This window comes from Lampetra fluviatilis, chromosome 34 (genome assembly GCF_964198595.1).
Source record: "Lampetra fluviatilis chromosome 34, kcLamFluv1.1, whole genome shotgun sequence".
NCBI lineage: Eukaryota > Metazoa > Chordata > Hyperoartia > Petromyzontiformes > Petromyzontidae > Lampetra > Lampetra fluviatilis.
Genome location: NC_136308.1, coordinates 12,022,666 through 12,041,781, shown reverse-complemented (window position 1 = coordinate 12,041,781; position 19,116 = coordinate 12,022,666). Strand labels below are relative to the sequence as shown.

Sequence of the window (19,116 nt, the reverse complement as noted above, 5' to 3'; positions counted from 1 at the left end):
CACGTGATGATGAGCCACTGCGTTGAGCTATCATTTGCCCAGGTCGCTCCTGAAAATAGCTACACAGCTCAGTGGGGCCTTACCTGGTAAAATAAAAGTTAAATCGTTTTTCATTTTAATAGTTTAATACGAAGGCCAGCAAGGCGCACAAAGGGGCGAGTGGCCAGCACCACGCATGCCCGGCCGCCTGTGCATTTCCAGTGATGATGTTCATTTGAGGCCAAGTAACCTCCATTGCATATAGATGTACGTATACACAAAATCAATTGAGTGTCCCTGTTGACAACGTGGAAGTGTTGTGTAAAACTAGTTACTACTGGCAAAGACTAATTAGAGAATCGATTGAAATTGAGAGAAACAGAAATAACTTTAATCGCTCAGACAGCTACAGGCTTAGTGCGGCCTGGAAGCGTATTATTAAATAAGATACATTACAATTCCTTATAAGGGAAACAAACATTAACTGATTACTAATGTAGCATAATCACAATAAAACACATTCCAAATGATTACTAATCTACAACTCGCATCGTAACAATAGCCTGATTACTAATCTAGTATATAATTACAATCACTCCCCCCTTGAATCTTTGCACCTGATGAGTTAATGAGTTAATGATGACGTCACCCTGCTGCTGCTCTATATAAGAACGGGAGACACAGCAGAGCCTCACCATTCTGGCGAATTGCCCGATGATGCTGGATGCAATTACCAGCGAAACGTCGTACTCAAATTGTAAATGTGTAAACAGACGGTAAACTACCATTCTTGGATATTCTGTTTGAGAGGAGGCCTGACGGATCCTTGGGACATTCTCTCTACAGGAAAGCCACCCACACAGATTCCTACTTGAAACCGGATTCCCACCACCACCCATCTCAAAATAATTCTCTCATCAAAATGCTATACCACAGAGCCCATGGCATTTCTGACAAACACCACCTGACCGGTGAATTAAGACATGTACATCGGGCCCTCAGGATGAACGGATACTCTGACCGTACTATCCGCCAAGCTGTCTCTCCCACCACACAGAAACAGCCACATGAAACTCCGACCAAAACCATCACGTTACCATACATAGCAGGCGTGACCAAAAAGATCTCCAAAATTCTAAACAAACATAAGATCCAAGTCCGATTCAGTACAGTGCATAAAATCCGTGATCTGATTCCATCTGTGAAGGATGTCGTTCCTGACTTACAGTATCCTGGAGTCTACAAATTGAGTTGCATTTGTGGTGATTGCTACATTGGAGAAACGAAACGTCATGTTTCTGATCGTGTCCGCGAGCACAAGTCAGATCTGAAACACGGCAGAACTGATTCTTCTGCCGTTGCCGATCATTGCTACAACTCGGTGGGCTCTCATGAAATTGTCTTTTCCGAGACCAAGGTTCTCTGCAAACCTCCCGGCTACCATCAAAGGTTTGTACACGAAGCCATACAAATATACAAACACAGACATAATTTCAACCGTGATGATGGGTACAAACTTAGTAATCATTGGAAAGATGTTATCAAACACGCAAAAAAGACTTAATTACACTTTTTTGGACCATCTTATCTGACAGGCACTATTTTACTTTACTTTACCGAGTGTTAACATCCCCAGTTATTTTTTAACAGTACTCTCTTCATTGTTCAGCCAGCATTGGTATAAACATGGGCATTTTCGTTCTTTTGTCTATCATGTGTATCAGGCCTCCCCTCCCCCTCTCTGTCCATTGTGTTGGCGTGTGCAGCAGCAACCCCCCTCCCCCTCCCGATGCGTTGTACTTAGCACTCCGTGCTGTCTTTGAGCTCCGCCCCCCTCCCTCCCGATACGTTCCATTCATTGGCTACCACATTCTGATGAGCTCCCCCCCCCCTCTCCTCCCCCCTTCAACTTGCTTATAAGGGATTACATTTGAATCATTGCCTCACTTGATGCAGCTAATTCGGCTGTGACGGTCCCACCTGATGACGGAGACTTGTGTTGCCTCCGAAACGTGATCTTTGTTTTATTTTATTTTATTTTCATTAATTTTGATGTTTTACCTACGTGACTTTACCGAAAAAACCTAAGAATATGAATCCTTGCAGTCACGAAAGCTTCAAATCTAGAATTAGAGTATGACGTTCGCCAGTAATTACTACTGGCATCATAATTGCTGTATTTTAGCCGCCCGGCGCTCCACTCGTTGTTGTAAGCGTCACTCCTCTGCCCTCTAATCCACGCGGCGCAATGAAGATGCGAGCCGCGAAAACCGACGTTGACCGTGGTGCCTGCAGTCATGACAACTGCGATGTCGAATCGAACAGAGGGGGCGGAGGTTGAAGAGTGATGAGCCCCAGAGGACGGACGGATGGAGGGTTAACGTGCCGTGTTTCATGGTGGAGCCTGCTGACCTCGCTCCCTGCTGGGCGTCTGTGAAAAAAGAGCTTCATAGCTCATCGGATTCCTATGTCCTCAATAAAGATTCTCAATGACTGTATGTAAATGCATCTTCGCTTTGTCACCTTTCTTTTTGCACAGGAGCTGCAAAGTGCCCCAAGGGGGGCGTGCGGCGTTGGGATCTTCAAACGATCTCACAGTTTGTCGTGCTTGTCAGCTCGCCCTTATTAATTCAGAATCCTTCTCCCCCCCTCCGCTCCGTCCCATTCTTCTGTGTCAGACCGCGAAAGATGAAAGGAAACGGAAGCCTGGACACCGCGCGGGGGAAGCCTCCCGACGCAGAGGGGCAGCGCGCGAGCCGTTTGCCCACGCCGACACGGCTTCAAAGTTGCCGAAGTTCCTGGTTTTAATCGAGCAGGCCGCCCTGGTTATTAACCGGAGTACAAATGATGCTACGCGCCGTCTGCTCTGCTCACGACGGACGTTAAAGATGCTGTGAAGTCGTTCGCAAAAGTTGAGATTATACAGCAGCAGCAGTAGCGATCATCGCCACTCTAACTGGCAGAGTGACGGCCCAGGTCACTATTGCGAATGAGACTCCTATCTTGACCTCGTGAGTTCTCACCCTGGTCACACAGAATCAGCTGGAAACGTGCGTCGCACGCGGACACGGCCCAGCCGTGTAAAGGGTGTGGACATGAGACAAAGGTCCCCCAAATAGGCTGTTAGGGCAAGTGCTGTTAAGCGAGCACCTACAAAGATCGGCACGGCGCGCCTTTGAGGGGGGTGATGTGGCCCAAACCACACCTGGACATCCGTGTCTTCCCAGTGCTGATGTTTACACACCGCAGCAGGTACTCATTTGAGGCTGAGTCAACCTAGCAGAAGCCAAAGACCGTTCCAGATATTCGTCATCGATGTTGGCTCTTTGTGAAAATCGAACTCGGGTCATGCGTCGATAGCCCCGTGCGCTAACCACTGCGCCACCGCTCCCTATAGGCAACGACAACCGGTGTTCACCACTAAGTGGCGGTGATGTCACCACGATGCTTGTGCCAGGCTAGGTGCACTTTGAAGCCACGTGAAGTGTTAAAGGCTCGCTGGTACAAAGTCACGGGACAGTCCCAGGTGCCATGAGTTGACTGAGATGACTGGCAAAAGCACCACATGTGCTCCTCACTGAGACAAATTGCAGTGTTTTAGCCTCCCACAGAAGTCAACCATCACACCATTGGAACAAGTCATCCGCCACTCAACAACACATCATCCTGTACCACATCAGCCAATCTCTTTGCTAGCCTGCCTGTGCTGCGCTCCGTTTAGCTACCTAATATCTGGCCAAATGGAAGCTGCTTGGGCATGAGGTGGCTGGGTATGCTGGCTATATGACCCAGCCAACACAGCCTTGCCTGTCCGAGGAACTCACAAATGATGGGGACTGTGTCCAGATCTTTTAAGAATCTGTGAGCTCACACAAATCCAGCCTGATTAAACCGAGGATGGATAGTAGGCAGGCCATACTGAATTTTCAAACTGGCACAGATTTTTCTTTCGTGGGCTCCATAGACACACACACATTCAAAAGACAAAGATCCCCCATATAGCCTGAACAGACTGTTGGGACAAGTGCTGTTAGCGAGCACCTACGAAGGCCGGCACGGCAAACGAGGGGGTGGGTGGCCAACCCCATGCACGGCCGCCTTTGTCTTCCCAGTGGCGATGTTTACACACCGCACCAAGTGCTCATTTAAGGCTAAGTCGAACGAGGGGAAGCCCAGGTCCGGTTCAGATAATCATGACTGGTGTTTGCTGCGAGCGGGAATCGAACTTTTGTCGCCGGGTTCGTATCGCAGCGTGCTAACCGCTACACTACCGCTCCCGATACACACACATATGCACCACATAAGCAAAGGCAAAGATCACGCACATGTACACATAACGCAGAAGTCATCAATCAAACACAGACACGCACAAATACACAATGACACGTACATATAGGCACGGGACAGTTGCTGCTCACTCATCCACACTTGGGGCCACGCACGCATGACCGCATATCAGAGTTGACAAAATTTTTTTAATTCTCATTAAATAAAATGTAACATTAACTAAATTGCATTATTGTACGGTGCCCTTAATTTGGCCTGACCGGGTCTATGAAAATGATGAGTAATTATTATTCCAGCGTGCAGACTAACGAGCCGGACTAATTGATGGAAGTGGATTTTAATGCAAGTGAGATGGTCTAAGAAAGAGTGGCATGAGATCAGGCGAGTTTGTGTGCGCACGTGAACGTATGTGTGTGTGCACATGTGTGTACATGTGTCCGGCAATAACAACCCCCTACCTCCTCGTGGTGCCGGATGGCAATGTTGTGGTGGGCAGTGCCATGGGGGGAGGGCCAATTTAGATTGACCATTCCCCTCATGGCGTTTGTAACCACCACAGCGGCAAAATGGGGGCTCTGGATGGGTGCGAGGGGCTGGTAACCCCTCCATCTTCAATTAATTACCACAAAACCACCTTTAAAATATCTACTTAATAAGCGTGTGCCGGAGGCCCCAGGGGGACAGGCGTCTATGACATCTACTGGCCAAACCCCATTTGGCGGAGCCAGGAGATTGAATATTTACCATCGGGGCTCCTCCAGAAAAAAAAAAGCCACTTCGGATGGCCACGTGGAATGTTCGAACGCTCACTGCGGAGGAGAGGCTGCCACTCCTCTGTCGGGAGCTGAACCGGTAACGCCTGGTTCTCTGTGGTATTCAGGAGGTCCGTTGGACCGGCTCTGGCTCCTGCCACCATGAGGGGTGGACAGTCCTCGACTCGGGGCAGGAGACTGCCAAACAACAGGGAGTCGCTCTTCTTCTGAACAAAAAAATCAAGGGGGTGTGGGAAAGTGGCGGTGAGGTGTGGGAAGCGGTAAGCCCCAGATTACTTTGGGCTCGCCTTCCTATCAACCGGAGGTGAGGAGTGGTGGATGTGGATACTTATGCCCCCACCGAAGACGAACATCCGTGGAGGGATGCAGGCAAGGCCGATGAGTCAGATGGATTCTATGACCTCCTGTCACAGGTGCTAGCTAAAGTGGCCCCTCGGGATAGAGTCATCTTGTTGGGTGAATTCAATGCCCGAGTTGGTCATGATGCTGGCACCTGGTCTGGAGTGATTGGAAGGCATGGGCCAGATCAGCTCAATAACAACGGTAGGAGGCTGCTAGATGTTTGTGCAGCCCATGGGCTTGTAATTACTAACATGTGGTTCCGGCATCGGCACATCCACACAACATCATGGATGCATGCCGGGTCCAAGCAAGAACATCTACTGGACTACGTAGTGATGGAACAGCGGATACGGGCCCATGTCCTTGACACCAGAACTTACCGTGGAGCTGATCTGCCCACTAACCATCGACTTGTCATCTGTAAGATGCGCCTGCCATTCTTCCACTCCGGTGGTGGGTGTACACCCAGGACCCCATTCACGCCCAAGTTGGCCTGGTGTCAGCTAGCTGATGAAAGTTGCAAGCGAGAATTTAATCATCGCTTGCGGCTGGGGTTGGCATCGTCCCCCACTCCTCCAGATGTCGAGGGGAAATGGGCGACGTTTAGGACTGTGACTCATGCAGCTGCAATGGCTGCTTTGGGTACACAGCCAAGACCGTGCACCCCACTCTCATCGTCTACAGCATCCCACGTCAGAGAATGAGGAGGCTTACCGCAGCCTTCGCTTGGAGGTTCAGAGAGCCGTGAGGCACTGCAAGGATAGGTGGTGGTCGCGGGTTGCTGAGGAGATGGAGTCTGCCTCAATGGCCCGCGATCACAAATTACTATTTAACTCCATCAAAAAAGTAACCTGCAGCGCCACACCTATTACCATCATTAGGGGAACAGGTTTGCAGATTTGCTGAGCATTTCTGTGAAGTCCTGGGGGAGGGGAAATCTCTCGGCATGTAAAACATCATGGGACAAAGCGGGGATGAACCTGCTAGGGCTGTGGTGTCTCAAATATTAAAAGGTCACCTGTGAGTGGCTGGCTGAGGTGCCATCTGTTAAGGAAGTACTAAAGGCGATCCAGAGTCTGAGACCAGAAAAGGTACCCGGCAGAGATGATCTCCCAAGCGAAATGCTGTGGGAGGGTAGTGTTTGTGTACAGACTGCCCTACATGCCATCATAACAACAGTCTGGACCACTGGACGGGTTCCGCAGGATTGGAAGGATTCCCTGGTAGACTGTAATAACTACAGGGGTATCTCATTCTTCAGTGTGCCGGGAAAGGTCTTGGCAAAGATTATTCAACATCGCCTTGCCAGGCACGCTGAGGAGAGGCTTGCTGAGCCCCAGTGCGGTTTCAGGAAAGGGCGGTCCTGCACAGATGCCATATTTTCTGTCCGTCTGCTACAGCAGAGGTGTAGGGAATTCCAACAAGACCTACATCACTGCTTTATTGACCTGGTCAAGGCCTATGATACCATCAGTAGGCCTGGGCTCTGGGTTATTCTTCGTACTTTCGGAGTCCCTGACCCTCTGCTCACGATCAATAAGGACCTTCATGATGGTGAGCGGGCCCGGGTAAAACTACGTGGCCAGGAGTCGGAGCCATTCCCTGTTCACCTTGGGGTGCAACAGGAATGTCCTCTGGCTCCCACATTATTCAACATATTTTTTGACCACGTAGTTCGTGAAGCCTTTGATGGCTGTACTGGAGGAATTTCCATCTGGTACAGATACAATGGGAGGCTGATCGATGACCGGGTGTGGTCAAGGGATGGCTCCCTATTGGTCAACCACGTTATGTATGCCAATGATCTGGTAATTGCCGCTCACTCAGAAGAGGAGTTGGAGGCGCTGTTGATGAACCTGGAGTGTGCCACTAAGAGGTGGGGCCTTACCATCAGCCCCACCAAAACTAAGCACCTGCCTGGGTATTTTGTACCATTGGACACTCCACCCCCACAACTCCCAATGGATGATAGGGCAGTTGTGGAGAGAGTGGAGAGTTTTCCATACCTGGGCAGTGTGCTCATGACCGGCTCCGGTTTGACAGCGGAGGTCTCATTCTGAATCAGTCGAGCGTCATTATCTTTCAATCAGTTGCGTAAAGCTGTATGGAAGCTACCTGGTCTGCCGTTCTGCACAAAGCTTCCGGACTTGTCGGCCACAATCATTCCCTCCCTTCTCTACGCTTGCGAAATGTGGACTCCCCTCATGGAACATCTTCGCCAGTTAGAAACATTTAGGCTGGCCTGCCTACGATCCATCCTGGGTTTAACCAGGCTGGATTGTGTGAGGAGCTCACGAATCCTTGAAAGACTCTGGGCAAAGTCCCATCGGTGAGCTCCTCCGGCAGGCAAGGCTGCGTTGGCTGGGTCATGTAGCCCGCATGCCCAGTCACAGCATACCTAAACAGCTTTTGTTCGGCCGGATAGAGGGGGCTAAACGGGCGCGGCACGGGCTAGAGAAGAGATGAGTGATGTGGTACAGGAGGATGTGGAGCCGATTGGACTTTCCGATGACTGGTACCAGCGGTGTCAAGATCGGCCTCTGTGGAGGAGGCTCATGAAGGATGCTACTGGGCAGTTGGAGGCAGTCGCCCTCAAACAACAACGGAGGGGGGAGGAGCGACGCTCATAACAACGAGCGAAGCGCCGGGTGGCTAAAGCACAGTAAGTTGGCACAGTAGGGGACACAGGTGGTGCATCAGCCAGTCATCTCAGTCAGTCGACCCGTGGCACGTGGGTCTGCCCTCTGACCTCCTGCCAGCGGGCGTTCGACACTTCACGTGGCCTCAACGTGCACATAGCCTGGCACGGCACACAGGGGGTGGGTGGCCAACACCATGCACGGCCGCCTTTGTCTCCCCAGTGGTCATTTAAGGCTGAGTCGACCGGCACTGTTGTTGTTGTTGTGTGACCATGTGTGTGAGAAGTGGTAGTATAGCGCTTAGCGCGCTGCACTACGAACCCGACGACGCCAGTTTGATCCCTGCTTACGGCCAACACCAGTGACGATTATCTGAACCGGTTCTGGGCCTCCCCTAGGTCGACGCAGCCTCAAATGAGTACCTGGTGCAGTGTGTAAGCATCGCCACTGGGGAGACAAATGCGGTCTGGCATAGTGCTAGCCACCTGCGGCCAGCGTGCTGCGCTAACCACTACACTACCACACTTGCACCAACAGTCTGTTCGACTATACCGGTAATCTTCTTGGTTCTTTCGGTAAAGTCACGTAGACGGGAAGTAATAAAATAATAAAAATAAAACATAATAAAACAATTCTCACGACGTTTCGGCCACAACGCAAGCAGCCGTCCTCAGGCGAAGAATGAGACATTATCAAGCTAGGAGCTTATATAGGTGTAGCGAGGAGGAGCGCCTTAACAAAAGAATGTGCATATGAAGAGGAATTTAGCATACCAATGGGCAATGCGTAGGAGGTGGGCGGAGGGGTTTCAAAGTCCCATTATGCCCATGCATTATGCAGGATCAACAGCACTACGGGGGGGCGCAAGGAACAGCGTTAATAAAGGAAAGGAATGTTAATGATATGTAGCTGCATTTACCAAACAACCATGTAGAAAACCAAAGTAAAAAACTACATAAAAAACTAAAATATAAACTGATACTTACTATACTCTACAATAAGCTGAGTTACTAACAACAAATAATAAATTACAATTCTACGTCGTAAGAAGTATATAATATACTTCCATCTAAACTTTATTCTCTTAGCATATACAGTACTATATACTGCCATAGATAAACCCAACATTAAATTATATACTGTATTGCTGTAAACCACCCTATACTTTATACATTTTAATATAACACTATGTATTATTCAACTCACCCTAATGTGTATCGAAATGGTTTATTACGTCCTTCCAATGATTGCTAAGCCTGAATCCATCTTCTCGGTTAAAATTGTCTCTGTGTTTGTATATGTGGATCGCCTCATGAACGAATCTCTCATGATAGCCAGATGGCTTGCAGAGAACCTCCGTCTTGGAGAAGTCAATGTCATGTGAGCCCACTGAGTTGTAACAGTGGTCTGCCACGGCTGAGGTGTTTGTCCTACCGTGTTTTAGATCAGCTTTATGTTTACGAATGCGGTCTGAGACGTGTCGTTTGGTTTCCCCAATGTAACTGCTACCACAGAGGCAACTTAGTTTGTAGACGCCAGGGTACTGTATGTCTGGAATCACATCTTTTACAGACGGTACCAGATCACGGATTTTATGTACTGTGTTGAATCGGACCTGGATCTTGTGTTTAATCAGGATTTTGGAGATCTTTTTTGTGACCCCAGCAATGTAGGGTAAGGTGATGGTCTTGAAAGGCTCCTCAACAGGATCCTTCATTGATGGTTGGAGTGATGGCTTTGCGGATTGTGTAGTCGGAGTAACCATTAGCCTTAAGAGCTTGGCGTACGTGTTTGAGTTCACTGGAAATGTGTTCATGGTCGGAGATGCATTGGGCTCTATGATATAGAGTCTTGATGAGGGAATTCTTCTGGGATGGATGGTGGTGGGAATCCGGTTTTAGATAAGCATCCGTGTGGGTGGCTTTCCTGTAGACAGAGTAGCTCATTGAACCATCAGGTCTCCTTTTGATTAGGACATCCAAAAAGGGTAGCTTGCCATCATTTTCGACTTCCATGGTGAATCTGATGGCTGGGTGTATGGAATTGATGTGGTCGAGAAATTGGTCTAGAGCAGGCCGGCCATGTGGCCAGATGACAAAAGTGTCGTCTACGTACCTCTTCCATAAGGTCGGGCGTAGAGTGGCAGTCTGGATGGCGTCCGTCTCAAATTTCTCCATGAAGATGTTGGCTACAACCGGAGATAGGGAGGAGCCCATTGGGGTGCCCTCAATTTGCTTGTAGAAGGTTCCATTCCAGGTGAAGTATGTATTGGTTAAGCAGTGTCTCACCAGGGGGGGTACCCCAGCATTTAGTCCTTGATGAACCAAGTCTTCAATGATTGCGATGGTGTCAGGCACAGGCACCTTGGTGAACAAGGAAACCACATCAAAACTGACAAGCAGGTCGTCTGGGGACAGGGCAATCCCCTTGATTGTCGATACCAGGTCAGTAGAGTTTAGTACTGCAGAGGTGGTTTTTCCAGTGAAAGGCCGTAGGATTTCGGACAAAAAACGAGCCAGTTTGTAAGTGGGGGAGTTGATAGTAGAGACAATGGGACGAAGAGGTGTATCTTCTTTATGTATCTTTGGCAAGCCGTACAATCTTGGTGGCCTGGCTGCAGAAGGTTTCAACGAGAACTGTTTGGTCTGATCAATTAATGCAGTTGAAGCAGAAATGATGTTGTTGGTTGTTCATTTCTGCTTCAACTGCATTAATTGATCAGACCAAACAGTTCTCGTTGAAACCTTCTGCAGCCAGGCCACCAAGATTGTACGGCTTGCCAAAGATACATAAAGAAGATACACCTCTTCGTCCCATTGTCTCTACTATCAACTCCCCCACTTACAAACTGGCTCGTTTTTTGTCCGAAATCCTACGGCCTTTCACTGGAAAAACCACCTCTGCAGTACTAAACTCTACTGACCTGGTATCGACAATCAAGGGGATTGCCCTGTCCCCAGACGACCTGCTTGTCAGTTTTGATGTGGTTTCCTTGTTCACCAAGGTGCCTGTGCCTGACACCATCGCAATCATTGAAGACTTGGTTCATCAAGGACTAAATGCTGGGGTACCCCCCCTGGTGAGACACTGCTTAACCAATACATACTTCACCTGGAATGGAACCTTCTACAAGCAAATTGAGGGCACCCCAATGGGCTCCTCCCTATCTCCGGTTGTAGCCAACATCTTCATGGAGAAATTTGAGACGGACGCCATCCAGACTGCCACTCTACGCCCGACCTTATGGAAGAGGTACGTAGACGACACTTTTGTCATCTGGCCACATGGCCGGCCTGCTCTAGACCAATTTCTCGACCACATCAATTCCATACACCCAGCCATCAGATTCACCATGGAAGTCGAAAATGATGGCAAGCTACCCTTTTTGGATGTCCTAATCAAAAGGAGACCTGATGGTTCAATGAGCCACTCTGTCTACAGGAAAGCCACCCACACGGATGCTTATCTAAAACCGGATTCCCACCACCATCCATCCCAGAAGAATTCCCTCATCAAGACTCTATATCATAGAGCCCAATGCATCTCCGACCATGAACACATTTCCAGTGAACTCAAACACGTACGCCAAGCTCTTAAGGCTAATGGTTACTCCGACTACACAATCCGCAAAGCCATCACTCCAACCATCAAGAAGGATCCTGTTGAGGAGCCTTTCAAGACCATCACCTTACCCTACATTGCTGGGGTCACAAAAAAGATCTCCAAAATCCTGATTAAACACAAGATCCAGGTCCGATTCAACACAGTACATAAAATCCGTGATCTGGTACCGTCTGTAAAAGATGTGATTCCAGACATACAGTACCCTGGCGTCTACAAACTAAGTTGCCTCTGTGGTAGCAGTTACATTGGGGAAACCAAACGACACGTCTCAGACCGCATTCGTAAACATAAAGCTGATCTAAAACACGGTAGGACAAACACCTCAGCCGTGGCAGACCACTGTTACAACTCAGTGGGCTCACATGACATTGACTTCTCCAAGACGGAGGTTCTCTGCAAGCCATCTGGCTATCATGAGAGATTCGTTCATGAGGCGATCCACATATACAAACACAGAGACAATTTTAACCGAGAAGATGGATTCAGGCTTAGCAATCATTGGAAGGACGTAATAAACCATTTCGATACACATTAGGGTGAGTTGAATAATACATAGTGTTATATTAAAATGTATAAAGTATAGGGTGGTTTACAGCAATACAGTATATAATTTAATGTTGGGTTTATCTATGGCAGTATATAGTACTGTATATGCTAAGAGAATAAAGTTTAGATGGAAGTATATTATATACTTCTTACGACGTAGAATTGTAATTTATTATTTGTTGTTAGTAACTCAGCTTATTGTAGAGTATAGTAAGTATCAGTTTATATTTTAGTTTTTTATGTAGTTTTTTACTTTGGTTTTCTACATGGTTGTTTGGTAAATGCAGCTACATATCATTAACATTCCTTTCCTTTATTAACGCTGTTCCTTGCGCCCCCCCGTAGTGCTGTTGATCCTGCATAATGCATGGGCATAATGGGACTTTGAAACCCCTCCGCCCACCTCCTACGCATTGCCCATTGGTATGCTAAATTCCTCTTCATATGCACATTCTTTTGTTAAGGCGCTCCTCCTCGCTACACCTATATAAGCTCCTAGCTTGATAATGTCTCATTCTTCGCCTGAGGACGGCTGCTTGCGTTGTGGCCGAAACGTCGTGAGAATTGTTTTATTATGTTTTATTTTTATTATTTTATTACTTCCCTTCTACGTGACTTTACCGAAAGAACCAAGAAGATGAATCCCTGCAGTCACGAAAGCTTTAAATCGAAATTATACCGGTAATCTTTGTCTTAGTCATGTATGTGTTTGTGTGTATGTAAATAAGTGGTCGGTGTGTGTGTGAGTGCAGAGACGAGTGCAGAGACAAGTGGATTCCTTCTGAATGCGTTGTGTGTGTGTGTGCACGCGTACTAATGTCGGCAGCAGATGACGCATAAGTGAGTGCCTCTAATGGATGGATTTATCCACGAGTGACTTGGAGTGTGGAGGTGGTGTATGCGTGTGTGTGAGTTACATAAGCGGTGTGTCAGTTATGTGGTTAAGTTGGTGAGTGGTAGGAGAGTTAGGTGGGTGAGTTAGTGAGCGAGGTGAGAGTTTGGTGGGTGAGTGAGTGAGTGAGGTGTAAGTTAGGTGGGTGAGTTAGTGAGTGGTGTGTGAGTTAGGTGGGTGAGTGAGTGAGTGAGTGGTGTGTGAATTAGGTGGGTGAGTGAGTGAGTGGTGTGTGAGTTAGGTGGGTGAGTGAGTGGTGTGTGAGTTAGGTGGGTGAGTGAGTGAGTGGTGTGTGAGTTAGGTGGGTTAGTTAGTGAGTGAGGTGTGAGTTAGGTGGGTGAGTTAGTGAGTGAGGTGAGAGTTAGGTGGGTGAGTGAGTGAGTGGTGTGTGAGTTAGGTGGGTGAGTTGGTGAGTGGTGTGAGTTAGGTGGGTGAGTTAGTGAGTGGTGTGTGAGTTAGGTGGGTGAGTTAGTGAGTGGTGTGTGAGTTAGGTGGGTGACTGAGTGAGTGGTGTGTGAGTTAGGTGGGTTAGTTCGTGAGTGAGGTGTGAGTTAGGTGGGTGAGTTAGTGAGTGAGGTGAGAGTTAGGTGGGTGAGTTAGTGGTGTGTGAGTTAGGTGGATGAGTTAGTGAGTGGTGTGTGAGTTAGGTGGGTGACTGAGTGAGTGGTGTGTGAGTTAGGTGGATGAGTTAGTGAGTGGTGTGTGAGTTAGGTGGGTGAGTTAGTGAGTGAGGTGTGAGTTAGGTGGGTGAGTGAGTGAGGTGAGAGTTAGGTGGGTGACTGAGTGAGTGGTGTGTGAGTTAGGTGGGTGAGTTGGTGAGTGGTGTGTGAGTTAGTGATTGGTGTGTGAGTTAGGTGGGTGAGTTAGTGAGTGAGGTGTGAGTTAGGTGGGTGAGTTAGTGAGTGGTGTGTGAGTTAGGTGGGTGAGTTAGTGAGTGGTGTGTGAGTTAGGTGGGTGAGTTAGTGAGTGGTGTGAGAGTTAGGTGGGTGAGTAAGTGAGTGGTGTGAGAGTTAGGTGGGTGAGTTGGTGAGTGGTGGGTGAGTTGGTGAGTGGTGTGTGAGTTAGGTGGGTGAGTTAGTGAGTGAGGTGTGAATTAGGTGGGAGAGTGAGTGAGTGAGGTGTGTGAGAGTTAGGTGGGTGAGTTAGTGAGTGGTGTGTGAGTTAGGTGGGGGAGTTAGTGAGTGGTGTGTGAGTTAGGTGGGTTAGTTAGTAAGTGAGGTGTGAGTTAGGTGGGAGAGTTAGTGAGTGAGGTGTGTGAGAGTTAGGTGGGTGAGTTAGTGAGTGGTGTGTGTGAGTTAGGTGGCTGAGTTAGTGAGTGGTGTGTGTGAGAGAGTTAGGTGAGTTAGTGAGTGGGAAGTCAGTTGGGGTGTGGAAGTCAAAACATCCTAAACAATTGCGAACCAAAAACGAGAAACAAAACCAAAATTCAACTGCAAACCCCGCCGGGCAGCTGGTTAATCGTTCTCACACGACCTGTGGCATCGTTGACATTCGGGGCGAGCGGCAGCGGCGGGAGTGGTGGAGCACGCTCCTCGACCCGCTAGGCCGTAGACCGCCATGGTCGTGGCCACGACTGTGGCCGCGTGGATGCCGGGCGTCAACAACCGTCGGGTGTCTACGACCGCCGACATCACAGCATCGCTCACGGTCCCAATTGCTTATAAAAAGCAACACGAGCGGAGGGCCATGGCAGAACAGCGTTGTGGTTTTTAATATAATATGTAACAATATATATGTATAAATTTATGTAAACAGCAGTCAAGCATAAAACTCACAACTATAATGGAACGCAAAATAAAAATATAATAGAGAAAGGGAGGGGGATATTACATTATAAAGGGTACTCGAATATAAGATAAAATACATACATATTCAATGATGTCCTTGAAGACTTTGGCAGCAATGCTTTAAAACTCTTAGAGAAATAAATAAATAAAAGAAGAGCAGCTTCTGAAGCCCCGGAGAGAAAGCGTGGCCGGGATTAACCCCCTGCCCCCCGAGACGCCACGGCAAGGCACGGCAAGGCACGCGATATCCAGTGATTTAAATAACCAAGTTTAAATTATGTTTTTTTGGGGGGGGGGGTGTTAATGCTGCCCAATCATCGATGCCGGGGGTGGGGGGTCAAAGAAACAATCAGCATCACCGCTTGTTCGATGGACAGACTCATCCCCCTCGCCCCCCGGCTACACGAATGTGGAATTCCCACCGCAGGCTCCGGGCTGTAAACGAGGCAGCGGGGGGGAGCTCAATGTTCACTCGAGAAGGTTCACCGTGACTCTGTGCCATCACTTTACCGATTACCGATTAAATTAATTGAGCCGCAGGGTTTTGGTGACATGGGCATCATCAGCCCTTACCTGTGCTGGCCGTGGCCTCCAGGGGTTTCCCGCCTTCACCAGGGGGGGGGGATGGTTTTGGAGGGGATTTGGGGGGGAGGGGCGCGAGTAATTTTCAAAGGGGCCCGAGAAATCGACACGCAAATAGAAGTAGTCAATTACAAATATCTGTTTCGATCGATTGCCCAAGGTATTTGTCTGGCGATGTGGGCAGTGGTGCACAAGTACAGCCAACAACAACAAACAACAACAACACACTGTACACGCTTGTCAATAAGAACAGTTTGGCCTCAAAAGTAAAGATTATGTGACAGGTGACGTTTCAGGCTAGGGCCATTCTTTCGCCAGCACGGAGAGAGGCCACAAATTAATCGTCCCAGGTCCATGTTTGTAGGTAGCAATACACACAAAGACAAAGCTCCCCCGTATAGCCTTAACATACTTTGGGAGCAAGTGCTATTAACGAGCACTTATGAACGCCGGCACGGCACACAGGGGGTGGGTGGCCAACACCATGCACGGCCGCCTTTGTCTCCCCAGTGCTCGTTTAAGGCTGAGTCGACCGAGGGGAAGCCCAGGTCCGGTTCAGATAATCATGACTGGTGTTAGCTGCGAGCGGGAATCAAACTCGTGTCGCCGGGTTCGTATCGCAGCGCGCTAACCGCTACACTACCGCTCTCACACACACGCGTACTCTCTCACACACACGCGTACTCTTTTCTCGCACATCACGGGGGCAGGGGTGGGGGGGGGGTTAAGTCCGCGTCGTCCAATCGGATTAGTCGTAGGCCATCTGTACCCCGCGAGCAGGTCAGGGAGCCCTACTCAGCCTCCACAGGCGAGACATTAAAGTCGCTTTCTTCTTCTTCTCCTTCTCCTCCTTCTCTCTCCCTTCTCCTTTTACGCATTTTTACAATTTATCTCCCTCCCTCCTCCCTTCCCTCCCACTAACATATGCAAAGCTGGAGACACGCTTTGTATGAATGGCGGAAGATTCATAATCACCAGGATTTACTTTCTGTATCTCAGGCAGAAGGGGGAAAAAAACCCCGGCTTTGAAAACCCCAACTGGGCTTCAAGAGGCTACTGGGCGAAATGGATTCATGAGCGATTGGCCACAGATGACTGGCGGTGCCTCGCAAAGATCCCCCGTATAGCCTACACATGCTGTCGGGGGCAAGTGCTGCCTGGCGAGTAGCGCCCATGAAGATCGGAGAGGCTCCACAATGATGGGGTTCTGTGGCCGGAAAAAAGAACTGTTCCCCGGCCACCTTTGTCTCCCCGCTGGTTGATATGTACACACTGCAGCGAGTGCTCATTTCCGATGTAGCGGAGGCCCCAGGACTGGTTCAGAAATGCCACTGATTCTGGGTTGGAAGCTCTCAGCTCTAACCACTGCATCACCGTCCCCCACAATGCAAAGTCAAAGATCCCCCATATAGCCTTTGACAGCCTGTTGGGGCAAGTGCGGTTCGCGAGCACCTATGAAGGCCAACATGATACACGAGGAGGTGGGTGGGCAGCACCACGCCCGGCCGCCTTTGTCTCCCCAGTGTTTGCACACGGCACCAAGTACTCATTTTAGAGCCTGAGTCGACCTTCGGGAGGCCCAGGACCGGTTCACTCATGTGGGGCGGCGACTCGCGTTCGTAGCGCAGCTCACGAACCGCTACACTACCGCTCCCCACAAGGCACAGGGGTACACGGACACACACGCACATGGATGCGGAGGCTGGATCGTCCCCTCCCCATTCACCCCCATCCATCACCGCCATCACTAAAACCATCACCATCACGAGTCACCACCATCATAATTACCGTCACCACCATCATCACCATCGCGAGTCAACACCACCACCATGCACATTACCACCAACACCATCATCACGAGTCACCACCACCACCATCATTACCATCACGAGTCACTAACGTCATGCTCTGTGAGCCCGGCGCTTTGCGCTCCGCGCTCTCAAACTGTGAAGCACATTCCCCCCCCCGTTCCTGCATGAACGCGCGCGTACAGAACCGTGAGTCATCACGGGGTTCATTTTATCATCACCATCATCATCATCATCTCCCCCATTACAACATCCCCCCTCCCTCCTCTCTTCACCCCCCCCCACGCTCCCATGTTAATTTATAGAATTCATTACCTTGTTCGACCTTGGAGGAAATTACACGCAACCTTCACAAACAAGTGCCGAACATTTTCTGTTAAACCCGAAAAAATTATATAAATCATATTTTTTTACTCGAAATTAATTACCGCTAAATAACCGTAACAAACCGTGGCTAATGGCACCGTCGCCGTGACACACACACACATACGCACGCACACACACACACACGCGTGCACACACGCACATACGCACGCGTGCACACACACACGCGCATGTACGGACGCTCTGCGTGCGCGTCCCGAGCCGACTCTCTCACTCACTCGGGCTGCCGCTGCTGCCGCTGCTGCCGCTGCTGCGCCACGTCCACTGCTCTGTAGACGGGGCCGCCTGACGGCACCGGCTACAGCAGCAGCAGCAGCGCAATTGTGGCCATGCAACCCACACCATGGACCATGCCGTTAAGCCCACAGAGACACCACAGAGACACCACAGAGACACCACAGAGACACCATAGAGACACCACAGAGACACCACAGAGACACCACAGAGACACCACAGAGACACCACAAAGACACCACAGAGACACCACAGAGACACCACAGAGACACCACAAAGACACCACAGAGACACCACAGAGACACCACAGAGAACACAGAGACAATACAGAGACACCACAGAGACACCACAGAGACACCACAAAGACACCACAGAGACACCACAGAGACACCACAGAGAACACAGAGACACCACAAAGACACCACAGAGACACCACAGAGACACCATAGAGAACACAGAGACACCACAGAGACACCACAGAGACACCACAGAGACACCATAGAGACACCACAGAGACACCATAGAGACACCACAGAGACACCACAGAGACACCACAGAGACACCATAGAGACACCACAGAGACACCACAGAGACACCACAAAGACACCACAGAGACACCACAGAGACACCATAGAGACACCACAAAGACACCACAGAGACACCATAGAGACACCACAGAGACACCATAGAGACACCACAGAGACACCACAGAGACACCACAAAGACACCACAGAGACACCACAGAGACACCATAGAGACACCATAGAGACACCACAGAGACACCACAGAGACACCACAAAGACACCACAGAGACACCACAGAGACACCATAGAGACACCACAGAGACACCACAGAGACACCACAAAGACACCACAGAGACACCACAGAGACACCATAGATACACCACAGAGACACCATAGAGACACCACAGAGAATACAGAGAGACCCAAAGAGGCACGGACTCAGCTAGCGACCCATACAGAGACATAGATGTACATTAAAGACAAGTAAACAGAGAATATATTGAGACCCACAGAGACACATAGACTCTGCTAGAGTGACCCATACAGAGACATATATATGCATTAAAGACAAGTCACAGAAGCAGCGTGATTGAGGCCATACAACCCACACCATAAACGGAGCTCTTTGAGACCCACAGAGATAGATAGTGACCCATAAAGATACACAGAGATATGTTAACGGCAAGGCAAAATACATTCCTGCACTGCGATGGTG

At 49.3% G+C, this 19,116-nt stretch overlaps 1 protein-coding gene across 3 annotated transcripts in view; it reads right to left on the bottom strand.

The window, feature by feature from the left end:
* The window catches only part of LOC144944398 (receptor-type tyrosine-protein phosphatase gamma-like), a 509,515-nt gene that overhangs the window by 50,039 nt on the left and 440,360 nt on the right, over positions 1–19,116 (bottom strand). The gene's annotated exons all lie outside the window — the stretch shown is intronic.